The 13,386-nt window shown below is 37.3% G+C and overlaps 1 protein-coding gene across 9 annotated transcripts in view; it reads left to right on the top strand.

The window, feature by feature from the left end:
* Positions 1–13,386, top strand: part of INPP5F (inositol polyphosphate-5-phosphatase F) — an 88,424-nt gene that overhangs the window by 31,360 nt on the left and 43,678 nt on the right. The gene's annotated exons all lie outside the window — the stretch shown is intronic.

Raw genomic sequence — 13,386 nt, 5'->3', positions numbered from 1 at the left:
AACATGTCACTAAAAGACGACATGGTGGGGATTATAAAAGCAATGTTTTTAGAAGTGAAATATTAGTAGCATTAGTGAAGGTTATATTTTATAAGCTGTGTGCCCATCTAGAAAAATGTGTGGTAGAAAAGAATTTAGAAGTATTATTTGGTTGTGGAATCCTTTGCTGATAATTGCCCTTCCTTTTATAGCAAGCCCTGCCCCTCAAATTGTTCTATTAACCCTGGTGCCTAGAAAACAAACTATTTAGAATCGTTGGCCTTTCTTCAGTTTGGAAGGTCTCTTCCCCCAGGCATTTGCAGGCAGGTAGACTTTCAGCCAGGGCCTAATGAGTCTATCTTTGACAGCCTGAAGGTGTCTGACTCTGGTTTGATTGGTTGGGATTTATTAGGATGAGGAACAGAAAGTTGAAGGAACATGTCATGTGCTAAATAGATGAAGGCGAAGTAAAGCTCCATGAAAAATCATTGTCTTCTATTCCTTGTAGTGTCCAGGATCTTACCTTGTAGTGTCAGATCTTACCACAGTTGTAATGACACATTAATTTTTTGTTTTCTTCTTTTCTGTTTGTCGTCTTCTTCCCTCTCTAGAGGATAAGCTCCAAGACAGGAGCTGTGTTGTTTGTGCTCACTGCTCTATCCCCCTGTGCAGTGGCTATTTAAAAATACTTAGCACATAATTATTTAACAGATATTTACAGAGTGCCTGTTGTATGCTGGGGGCTACAGGGTGAACAAAATGCAAAGCTTCCAAGAGCATAGAATCGAATCCAAGAGCTAGACATTAATTGCCCAATCAGAGTTTTATCATTAAACTTAAGCTTCTGAAGAAGACAAATGTGAGATATTGTGAAGCACGTAGCCAAGGGGCGTGTCTGGTGGGGAAGGGGTTCCTGGGTGGAAGGCATCCCTGAGGAAGTGATGTCTCAGTTGAGACCTGAAATGTGTTTTCTCAGTCACGGGGATCTTTTTGTACATGGCTTACTCTGCCAACTAGTACTCTCCTTTCACTTTCCCCACCCTGACCCTGTCCAAATTATCCTACTGAAATAGTCCTGACCTCAATTCAGACATCACCTCTGTAGGAATGCCCTCCATCCAGGAGATAGTATATCATCATACAGATAACCTTGAAAAGATGGCTTGCATGCTAAGTCGCTTCAGTCGTGTCTGACTTTGTGTGACCCTATGGAGTGTAGCCTGCCAGACCCTTCTGTCCATGGGATTCTCCAGGCGAGAATACTGAAGTGGGTTTCTATGCCCTTCGCCAAGGGCTTTTCCAAATGAGGAATTGAACCCGCCTCTCTTATGTATCCTACACTATCGACACCTGGGAAGCCCCCAGGATGGCTTGAGGCTGGAGGTTTTAAATGTATTACAAAAGCTCTCTAAAATCTACAGTAGTCCTCCCCCTGCCCCACCCAGTACGTAGTTTCCCAGTCTGAAGTTTCTGTTACCTGTGGTAAGCCATGGTCCAAAAGTATTAAATGGAAAATTCCAGAAATAAACAATTCACAAGTTGTAAATTGCATGATGTCCTGAGTGCTGTGATGAGATCTCTGTGCCCTCCGGCCTGGGATATGAGTCATCCCTTTGTCCAGTGTATCCACACAGTATGTTTCCAGCCCATTTAGTTGTGTAATTGGTTCAGTTATCAGATTGGCTGTTGGTATCATAGTGCTGTGTTCAAGTAACACTTATTTTACTTAGTAATGACCCCAATGTTCAAGAAAGAATGTGTATATAAGGTTTGGTTCTATCTGCAGTTTCAGGCGTCTGCTGAGAGTCCTGGAATGTATCCCCTGTGAGTATGTGTCCTGAAGCCTGTGCATGCATGGGTGCTAATTTGCTTTAGTTGTGTCCGACTCTTTGTGACCCCATGGACTGGAACCCATCAGGCTCCTCTGTTCATGGTATTCTCCAGGCAAGAATACCGGAGTGGGTTGCCATTTCCTCCTCCAAGGGATCTTCCCGACCCAGGGATCGAACCTGTGCCTCTTAGGTCTCCTGCATTGGCAGGTGGGTTCTTTACCACTAGCTCCACAAGGATAGGCTTGTTAGGGTATGAAATATCTGACTATAAAATGCAAATATATCCACAGTATATTCAGAACTAGTTTGAAGAGAGAATTGTCAGGAATCCTGATTTATTTAGCAATAGGGGCTCTTCATTTAGTAATTAAGAGAATTACTACTCCTAGTATTGAGCAGCTACAGACACAATTCACTCAAGTCTCTCCCATTCATTAAAATAGTATCACCATCTGCTTCTCCACTTTTAAAGTGGTGAGGATATCGAGATCCTTAAAATGGTACAATATATTATGTATATGATTTTAAAAGTGTGATTTTAGTCCCTTGCTGTCTATGGAGACTTTGTTCTGACACTCAATGATATGAAGTATTTTTATACTTATAGTGTGAATGAATGGAATGTCACCAGCATTGCTTTTGTACTTTCCTAAAAAGCCATTAGAAAGGCCCACTCCTCAGGGGCACTAGAGAAAAGGGAAGAGAAGCCTGGCAGGGTCCCTGCTTGAGGCCTGCTTCTTGGGCACAGCCTTTAGATGGTACTTCTGTTTAAATACGAGTTTCATAGTCTGTGTACAATTGCATCATGGGAGAAGATTGTTTTATTGTCTACAGATGACTCATATTATAGAAACATGTAGGGATTGTGATAATGATTGCACAACCATAAATTAATTAAAATCAGTGGCTTGTTTATACTTAAAATGAGTGAATTTTATGGTATATAAATTATATCTCAATAAAGCCATTGAAAATATTTAAGTCAGAGAATAGTTTTTTTGTATCCTTTTGTCATTACTTCTGATTTTATCTTATTTTAATAATTAATCTACCTTTTGGTAACTTAAAGGTAACTTTTTTCAGTTCTGAAGTTACTTTGAGGGAAGAATCTTAAAGAAACCGTATTATTTGTCACATAACATTTCTACCAGAGAATCTAAAATGTAATTTAAAAAGTCATTTTATATTCAGTTTTTCATTCACGGCTTCCCTTGTGGCTCAGCTGGTAAAGAATCCGCCTGCAATGCGGGAGACCTGGGTTTGATCCCTGGGCTGGGAAGATCCCCTGGAGAAGGGAAAGGCTACCCACTCCAGTATTCTGGCCTGGAGAATTCCATGGACTGTATAGTCCATGGGGTCACAAACAGCTGGACACGACTGAGCGACTTTGATTCATGAGAGTCTCAGAACTCATGAATTTTGGAGGTAAGATTTATATTGGTGACTAGGTTCCTGGTTAACCCTTAAAAGATTCTTTCACCGTAGTTTAGCTCATCTATTCAGTTAATAGCTTTGGGTCTTGGAAGCAGGCGGGCTAAGCGGCAAGGGGCTCCTTTCTTGGGCATCTTCTGGTTGCTCTTTTTTGCTTCTGTCTTCCTTTTACTCTCTCCCCAGGTACCTAGGTGCTGAATGACCCTTCCCTCCTCTCTTTGCTCCCCTCTTTCTGCTCCTTACTTTATGCTTCAGAATTTCCCATCACCTCCCTTGTCCTGATCTGTGCGCCAGTCTCCTTGGTGTGGATGGTTCTACCTCCCTGGTAGGAGCAGTGCTTGAACGAGACACTCTGAAGGTGACCCACAGTTCTGAGCTTTTCCAAGGGCATCAGACAAGCATGCTGCTTAGCTCTGAGCATATCTCTAACTGACAGATTTTTGTTTCCTCAGGCAGAGAGATACTTTAGAGGCATGCCAGCTTGCCTCTTCTGTTTCACTGTCATTCTGCTGTCCAGTTATAAACGAATTTGTTCTTAAACTCCAGTTGTTTTCTCAGTGATTTCTATGGCAGTGATATTAAAAGTTCTTAACTCCATAAAGAGAAAAATCTTGTAAAGGTGAGAGTGACTGAGTGTATGTATGGGCCACCTATAAAGGTGTTTCCTATATTTATATTATTTCCTCCTTTATATTCTTATTAAGGTTTTTATCTTATTGAACATTTTATCTTCCTGAACATTTTGAAGTGATTACAGTCAAATTATTATCAGGTCTAATTGTGTTTTAAAAAGGATTTTTTTGATTAAAAAAAAACAAACAACTCACTTACTTAGATGTGGCCAGTATCAGCCATCCAGGGCAGAAAAGGAAGGTTATTCATCGAATTGACTTTGACTTGGCCCTCAGGTTCGTTACAGCCTGTGGGTTTGTGTTCCCTCAAGCAGAGAGGCCTGTAGCCTCCAACCTCACAGCATACTTGGGTCACTCCTCAAAGCAGTAGTTTATCTTCATGATGATAAACTTGCACCATAAATAACCCCAATTATATTTAGTATGCTGGGGTTTAATAGGTAGGAAAGCATGTAATAGATTAACATTTTAAATAAACATGTAAGGAAACATCTTACTTAGCACTTTAGCAAGAGAAAGACACAGTTATGTGGAAAATGTACTCTTATAATAGAAACTCATTTTGCCCATTGATACTTAGACTTTTGTAGTTTTCTAGGACTGTTATGGATAGAAAAGCCTTTATATTTTTATAGATTATAATAGATTAATTTTATGACAGGTCATTATTAGGGATTTTGTTATTAGGCTGAGTTTGAATTCGTAGGTTAAGCTGAATATGCTTCTGATTGCACCATTTGGTTCCTTTGAAATGGACCCTAATAAACATACCTCATGTCCCAGACACTCTCCTTATGAGTCACTGTCAGTTTCTGTATACCCAGACTTAGGACACTTTAGTAGGCAATAGAGCAATCAATCTAGAAACACTGAGCTGCTACTGTGTTGGGAAGATGAACAAATTGATGATTGGCTCTTTGGTCACTGAGAATATTAGAAGCCCAATATGTACTTTTAACTACAGGTATCTCACAGTAGAAAAAAACAGCACTGCTGTGTGGTAGTAGTATTTGTATTTCTACTTACTTGATGTACAATGGTGTACGATGCTCCTTGAAATATATTCAAAGGAATATATTACTTTATCTCTGTTTCTATTAGAAAAAATATTTTTCTTGATGTAGCTTTTAAAAAATAGAAATAACCTTAAATAGAAAGCAAAAAATTATATTAAACATACCGTGAATCCATATCTTTCAGTAGAAATTTAAATTCATGCATTTTAGTTGCTCAGTCATGTCCGACTCTTTGTGACCCCAGCCCACCAGGCTCCTCTGTCCATGGAATTCTCCAGGCAAGAATAGAGTGGATAGCCATTCCCTTCTCTAAGGGATCTTCCTGATGCAGGGATTGAACCCAGGTCTCCTGCATTGCAGGCAGATTCTTTGCCATCTGAGCATAAGCTTACATAAAATCTATAGACTTATGCTTATATTCATTTAAAAGTACTAAATGGCCAATTAATAGCTTATGCAGTAGGTATCAATGAAGTAGGTTTTATGCACATAGTGGACTGAATTTAAATTCCTGCCGAAGATTTATTTTAAATAAAGAAAGGCAGGATCCTTCAAATTGGAATATAATTTATCTTGAGATAAGCCATGGTGGCTCAGTAATAAAGAATCCACCTGCCAATGCAGGAGATGCAGGTTCAACCCCTGGGTCAGGAATATCCCCTGCAGAAGAAGATGGCAACCCACTCCTGTTTTCTTGCCTGGGAAATCCTGTAGACAGAAGAGCCTGGCAGGCTACAGTCCATGAGGTCACAGAAGAGTTGGAAATGACTTAGTGACTAAACAACAGCAACAAAGCCATTAAGATATTACCCAATGATTAAAGTCTCTTAAAATGCATAGTGCATTACTATGCTATACAACAGATCATTTAAAGATACTTCGTGCATTTTAAAAAATGAGATCAAGAGAAACTAGTCAGAGATAGTTTCTGACAGTCACAATATCGAGAAATGCTTTGAACTGCAAGAGAAAAAATACGAAGAAAACCACACTTGAGCATCTCATAGTAAAACTGATAAAAGCAGAAGTCAAAGAAAACATCCTAAAGCAGCCAAAGAAAAGCTACATGTTAAATTCAAGGGCATTCAATAAAGCTTTGGTAGGAACAGTGGAAGCCAGAAGACAGTGGAGTGATACCTTCAAAGTGCCTGTCTAGAATTTTATACCTTCAAAAACTAAGGAAAAAAAGACATTTTGAGCCAAACAAACTGAATTTGTCACCACCAGTATCTGCACTAAAATAAATACTAAGGGGTTCTTCACATAAAAGGAAAATGATTCCAAATAGGAGTGTGGCATTGTTGGAAGGAACATAAAGCAATGGAAAGAGTAAATGTTGGTAAATTTAAACAAAGTTAGCTTTATCTGAGGTTTAAAATTAACACAGAATGAAAACACACAGCAGTAATAGTAACTATAGTGAGCTAAAAAAGGCTGGTCTTCTCAGGTCCTTTCCCTGTCCAGGAACTGGCAAAAGTACTTACTTACATTAGGCTTTTGTAAGTTAGGGCTCATGTTATCAGACCCTACAATATAACCACTAATAAAATAATAAAAGATTGTAAAAAGCTAATAAAGGGAGGAAATGGAATAATAATTTTAACACTCAATCCAAAAGAAGACAAGGAAAGAAAGTATATAGAACAGGTGAAGAAATGGTAAGATGGTAGAATGATTCTTAAATATTTCAACAATTACATTACATATAAATGGACTCGTTTAGTCGCTAAGTCAAGTCTGACTCTTTGTGTTCCCATGGGGTGTTGCCCGCCAAACTCCTCTGTCCATGGGATTTCCCAGGCAAGAATACACCTGCATTGGCAGGCGGGTTCTTTACCTCTGAGCCACCAGGGAACACCGTGAATGGACTTAGTAGTTAAAAAGCAAAGCTTTTCATAATGGAAAAACAAAATTCATCTACAAGCTACTTTTAAGACAGATACCTTAGGTATATGTATATGTATAGAGAATGGCCAAAAGTAAAAGGATAGAACAAAGAGAAAGCAAGCGAATGCTAACCTACTGAAAACTGATGTGCTCATAATAATATCAAAACAGACTTTAAGGCAAGAAGCATGAACAGATATACATTTCAAAAGCAGTCAAAGTTCAAATCACCAGAAAGATAAAGCAATGTTAAATTTGTAAGCACCTAAGCCTTAAAGTATAAAAGGAGCAGTGAGTCATTTGGCTTAAATTTATTAGTTCAGAGTGTCAACTTGAAATGGCAGAGAAACACATAAGTATTCTTATTGTCAGCTTGACACAGAAGAAAGAAAAAGTGAGCTAGCTATAATCACCCTCCCTAACTCGCTGTCTCCTTCACACCAGCACATTTCCATCCTCTGATTCGTCTGGTTCGAATGTGGACTCTAAGCTCTTTCTAGAGGCATAATCTGCAGAAGCTCTTCAAGAATTTAAATATTGGTTATTGAATGTTATGTTAGGACTTTGGAGTATGTAGTAAATAAATGTTAGTAATTTGGCATGTGGATATAATTGTAAATTCTTTTGTGTAAAAGCTGGCTTGAAACTCAACATTAAAAAAAACTAAGGTCATGGCATCTGGTCCCATCACTTTATAGCAAACAGAAGGGGAAAAATTGGAAGCAGTGACAGATTTTATTTTCTTGGGCTCCTTGGTGACTGCAGCCATGAAATTAAAAGACTCTTGTTCCTTGGAAGGAAAGCTATGACAAACCTAGACAGCATATTAAAAAGCAGATATTATCACTTTGTCGACAAAGGTCCATATAGACAAAGCTATGGTTTTTTTCAGTAGTCGTGTGTAGCTATGAGCATTGGACCATAAAGAAGGCTGAGTGCTGACGACATGTTATTTTTGAATTGTCTTAAAAATCCCACCGAACCAATTCAAATCAGAAACAGTCTTGGGAAAAGGTGACCCAGAAGGGAAAAAAAATCAGAAAAACAAAATTATTTTCATACAGATACTTCACTCGCTTCAAGTGTCTGGCACAGAGAATATGTACTGTGTATGTATTTCTGTCAGTAGGAGCTCTTTTAATTGGACCTCACTTAAGATTAACCAGCATTCCTCGCTGCCTCTGAGGAATGCATTGGTAGATGTGTTGGATGCTCTAAAGGCTGGTGGAGACTGGGTAGGAAGCCCTCTGTCTTCTGGTAGATCATGGGTTGTGTTTATTTCCATACCTGTTCATACTTGTTTTACTTGATACTGTAATTACATAACTAAATAAACCCATCAACTGTAAATACAAAAGGAATGACTTCCTGTTTCTATGAAGGCTAAATTGAATGCTTTGAAAAGACGAGATAAAGCTGTGTTGCATTAAAAAAAAAAATGCTAGGGGCTCATTCTCAAAGAACGTAGGATTTTATTTCCTGGACTAGGAACTGACCTATGGCCCTTGTAATGGAAGCTCGGAGTTCTAACCACTAGATTGCTGGGAAATTCCCTAAATTATGCATGTTTAAAAAGTCATTGGTGGTACTTCCTTAGTGGTCCAGGGGTTGAGTCCATCTTCCAATGCAGGGGATGTGGGTTTGATCCCTGGTCAGGGAACTAATATCCCACATGCCGAGGGGTGACTGAGCCCTTGAGCCTAGACTACTGAGCCTGCACACCGCAACTAAGATCCAATGCAGCCATAAATAAGTAAATACTTTTAAAAAGTTGTTGTTAAACTCAAGTAAGATTGAAAGGACTAGTGCCAGCAATGGTAACCAGTTGTTCTCTTTCTCTGCTAGTCTTCTTGTATGAGAGAACTCATAAAGTGGGGTTTGGATTAGGTTTAAAGAATTTCCATGGAATGGAGAACAGTGGTGAAAGGGAATATTAATTTTATATGTAATGTTTGCATTTTTAAACACATGGAATGTATTCCTTTATTTTCTGTATGATTAACATTAATAAAAATAAAGGATTGCTAGACATGCATTGTTGAATCAAATGCTGATCTTTTCTATTGATGCATGTCAGTAGAATGGATAGCTGTGTTGAGAAATATTAGATGCAGTACTTGGAGGTGAGGTTGTGAGTAGGGAGAAAAGATTTTCATACGGTGGTGGTTTAGTCACTAAGTCGTGTCCAGCTCTTGCGACCCCATGGACTGTAGTCTGTCAGGCTCCTCTGTCCATGGTATTCTCCAGACAAGAATACTGGAGTGGGTTGCCATTTCCTTCTCCAGGGGGTCTTCCCGACCCAGGAATCGAACCCAGGTCTCCTGCATTGCGGACAGTTGATTTACCGACTGAGCTGTGAGGGAAGCCACTAATTTTAATTTTAGAAAAAAAGTTTTTTAAATAAAAATCTTTCTCCTGCAATTGCTTACCCTATTTTAACTGAGTCAGTTATTGTATAGGGCAAGCAATTGAATCTTTTCCAGGACTATTGTTTTGCTTGCCCTAACTGGTCATGCTTTTCAAGATAATCACTTCCTAGTTAGTTTTCTTATCTGGCTGGAGAAGTCACATTTTTTGTCTTTTTTTTTTTTTTTTAAAGGAGTCAGGGTTACAAAATTGACCTTTTTCCCCATTGTAATATATTTTAAAAGTTGAGGAAATATCTTTATACCGAAAGACCTTGCTAGAATAAATTACCTTTGATACTTGGTTATACTACATATCCAGATCTCCAGTGTGATGGCTTTAATTAGCCAAGTTTCTTTTTCTAGTGGGTGATATAAATTAATGCAATAACCTGCTTTAGTGCTTTTAAAAGCTTTGTTACAAAATTGTGCTTGACTGGATAGAGACTGCTAAACAATAGTGATGCTATACTTTTGCATTTTTCTTAGCTTAAAATTCAAACTAGAGAAAATATATTTGGATCATTTAACCCTGTAACTAACATACTCATTTTTGCTGGATTTCCAGGCTTCTATGTATTTACTGTTGTGTTTGTTTCACCTACGACAAAATAATTACAGGAATACAGATTGCTGTTATTTCCCAAGAGGTTTTTTGTTTTGCTTTGTTTTCTAGAATCAACCTAGAAATATCTTAGTGTCCAATTCAAGTTTTTCATTTTCTTTCCATTATGATAATTTTACTTGTTTCTTTAAACACTATTTCAAGTACCTATATCTGTGTGTTTGGCAGAAAATATACTTTTTAGTTTTTTATTCACTGTTCTAGTAGGTAAGACTCCTAGCAAGTTTTTTTGTTCTTTAGAAGCTTTTTTTAAAACTGAGATAAAATTCACACCATAAAATTCACTCTTAACATTATAATTCAGTGAGTTTTAGTATCATCGTAAGGTTGTATTATCCTACCATCACTGCTATGTAACTCCAGTGTATTTTCATCATCCCAAGTTACTTAGATTATAACTAGTATATATCAATTTTCTTATCTATATTACTTTTAGTTTTTTTGTTTTGATCAGTGTGTGAGACTGAAAACAGTAAGGCAGGAACTGTATAGTGAAAGACTTATGAGACCTTAACCCAGTGCAATTTGTAGAACGGGTTGTAAGTCAACTACAAAAAGGTGTTTTTATCCATGGTCCTCACATTCCCAGCGTCTAAATTATTTCAAAGCAGGTTCCAGGTAGATACATTTGTCTGCAGATACTTCAGTATGTATTTCAACACTAGTTATTGACATACCATACTTTCCCCCTCTTTGTCATCATTAACTTAGATGCCCGTTTTTACATGGGTCTCTGTCTGTCTGCTGTGTTCTTTTCTAGTATTCATTTGTTCATTCCTGTACCAGCACCACATTGTTTTACTTACCATAGCTTTGTAGTATGTTTTGCTACCTGGTAAACATTAACTCTTAATAATATGGATTATAAAAATTATTTAACCCTCCTAGGTACCCTTTGAATTAGGCAATTTTTCCCCATTCTACTGGTGAGAAACCAAGAATTGGAACAGTTAAGTATTATGCTGAAGTACATGATAAATAGTGGAGCTAAAATTTGAGTCTGAGTTCTGACCTCTAGGAACACATTGAGGCTTTTCTGAAAAGGGAAAACTATTGTTAACAAATTTTGTTCCTTGTTGTTTGAGATCATTTACATTGTATTTTCTCAGATTTAATCTTCATTATAACCTCTCAGGTATATTGAACTTAAGTCTGTAATGTTTTAAGTGTTTTTAAGTTTGTAAGTTGAATTTCAGTATTGACAATATCAGCATTTTTGTGTAAAAAGCGTGCTTTTTGTTTTCCCAAGTGAGTCTATGTATGGGGTAAAACCTCTGTGTTTGAAATTTGGTATTTTTGGTACTACACCATTAGATGGCATATGAGAAAGACATTTATCACATTTGATTATGCACATTGTGTTTTTGTCATTGCTGTAATTTTTTAAAATTGCAGTTCATAATGTTAATAAGACAAGAAGGAAGAGGGCTTCCTAATGTTGGCTTGTCTTATCCTCTGCCAACACTCTAAATTGTTCCATGTAAAATAAAAGTTATTCTTATAAGGTTAAGAGATTTGTGGTAAGAGCTTCCTTTTATTCAACAGACTATATTAACATTCCAGTGTACTGTGTATTATGTGCTTTATTATGTGTTAGGTTTACTGCATGTTAAATGCTTGGTAACCTTAATCCGTGCCTGACGTACTTCCCAGCACATGGTGGGTCCTTGGTTAAAGTTTAATGATCATGAATAATGAAATGACTTATAAAAGACTTGAAACTTTGGAGTGAATTTCCAGCCTACTTTATAAAGACTTATGAAACATTTCCAAACTCTTGCATTTATGAAACGTTTAATGCACATCTCCAAAGCACTATGCCTAAAATGAAAGTGGATTAGTATTTGGGAGAAAAATGGAAGAAATTAAAATACTGTATCTTTTTAAAAAATATTTTTTCATAAGCACAGTATATATCCACCATGCTGTTTTTCTATAATAAGAAATTTCTGAAACATTGTTTCAATAGTTTTTTGGGGGGGTACTAATTAGGTAGTATTTTTAAAGGGTATAGTCTCAAAATGAAAAATTGCTTTTGCATGCTGGCTTTCATAGACTATTTCTCATTTAAATAAAAACCTTTTGTGAAAAGTAGAAATTTGAATTGAAAAGATAACTGTTGGGCCTCTAGGCATTTTCTTTCCTTTCTTTCTTATATTTATTAAGTATTTCGTTAATTTGTTTTATACCCCTCTCCCACTATCATCAATATATTTACTTATTTCCTCAGTCCTAGTGTGCACATGAAATAGTTCTGGAATTGCTAACCTATATTCTTCTGAAAAATAACTTGCTCACCAGAGTACAGTATTGTATACAGTTCTTTTTGTCTTTATCTTTACAAAATACTGTTTTCCAAAGTTACTTAGTTTTTTTCTTCCTTGTCTCCTACAGTGGGTTACATTTTCCATTTATAACAGAGTTGGGTTACTCTTTGCATTTCATCTTGGATTCCCTCCATATTTTAATTAATTTGAATCATTTATTTTTGAGGAGATATAAAACATTATCATGGTTCAGAGAGTCAGAATTATGTCAAAGGGTGTACTTGGAGAGCTATCAGTTCCAGTCCCTTTTATCTCATTCCTGTTTTCCTTCCATCTCATTTCCACCTCCCCCTTGTTAGGTAACCAATCTCGTTAATTTCTAATTTCTCCGGCCTCTCTTTTTCTATACAAATGAGTAGATATATGCATATTTTGTCTTTTTTTTTTTTTACAGAAACGGTAGTGCACTCTAGCTACTTTATTGTGCTTTGATTTAATACTATATCTTATTATATCATATTAATATATCAATAAAGATATTAATATATGAATAATATATCCAGTTTATCCCCTTATCAGTTTATAGAATGCTTCTAATTCTTTTTTACAGCTGATTCTTTATAGTACTCTATTGCATAGATGTGCCTTAGTTTATTCAACCATTCTTCTTTGTCTGGGCATTCAAGTTGTTTCCCGTAGTTTGCAGTTAGACTGCTGCTGTGAATAGATTTGAGTGTGTATACTTCTGTTTTGTTGAGATGTGTCTTCAGGGTAAATTCACAAGAGTGGGATTGCTGGGTTAAAAGGTAAGTGGGTATGTTTTAATGTTAGTTATAGTAAAATTAACATCTTGGAAAAGTTACATCTGTTTGTGTTCTCACAAGCGCTGTGAGGGTGCCGGGTTCCCACAGCCTTGTCAGAATGTGCTGTCATAACAATACTTTTTTATTATCCCCAAGCTGATGGGTGAGAATGGTACAAAAACATTTTAATTTACATCTCCATTGAACATGTTTTTATAGGTTTTAGGGCCATTTTTCTATCTTTGTTGTGCTCTTTACCAAAGGATTGTGGGCTTCCCTGATAGCTCAGTTGGTAAAGAATCTGCCTGCAATGCAGGAGACCCCAGTTTGATTCCTGGGTCATGAAGATCTGCTGGAGAAGGGATAGGCCTACCCACTTCAGTGTTCTTGGGCTTCCCCGGTGGCTCAGCTGGTAAAGACTTCTAAGTCACCTCAGTCGTGTCCGACTCTGTGCGACCCCATAGATGGCAGCCCAGCAGGCTCCACCGTCCTTGGGATTCTCCAGGCAA

The sequence above is a fragment of the Giraffa tippelskirchi genome, chromosome 2 (genome assembly GCF_054371585.1).
Source record: "Giraffa tippelskirchi isolate mGirTip1 chromosome 2, T2T-mGirTip1v1.2.pri, whole genome shotgun sequence".
In the NCBI taxonomy this organism is placed as follows: domain Eukaryota; kingdom Metazoa; phylum Chordata; class Mammalia; order Artiodactyla; family Giraffidae; genus Giraffa; species Giraffa tippelskirchi.
This window is presented reverse-complemented; position numbering and strand designations above follow the sequence as displayed.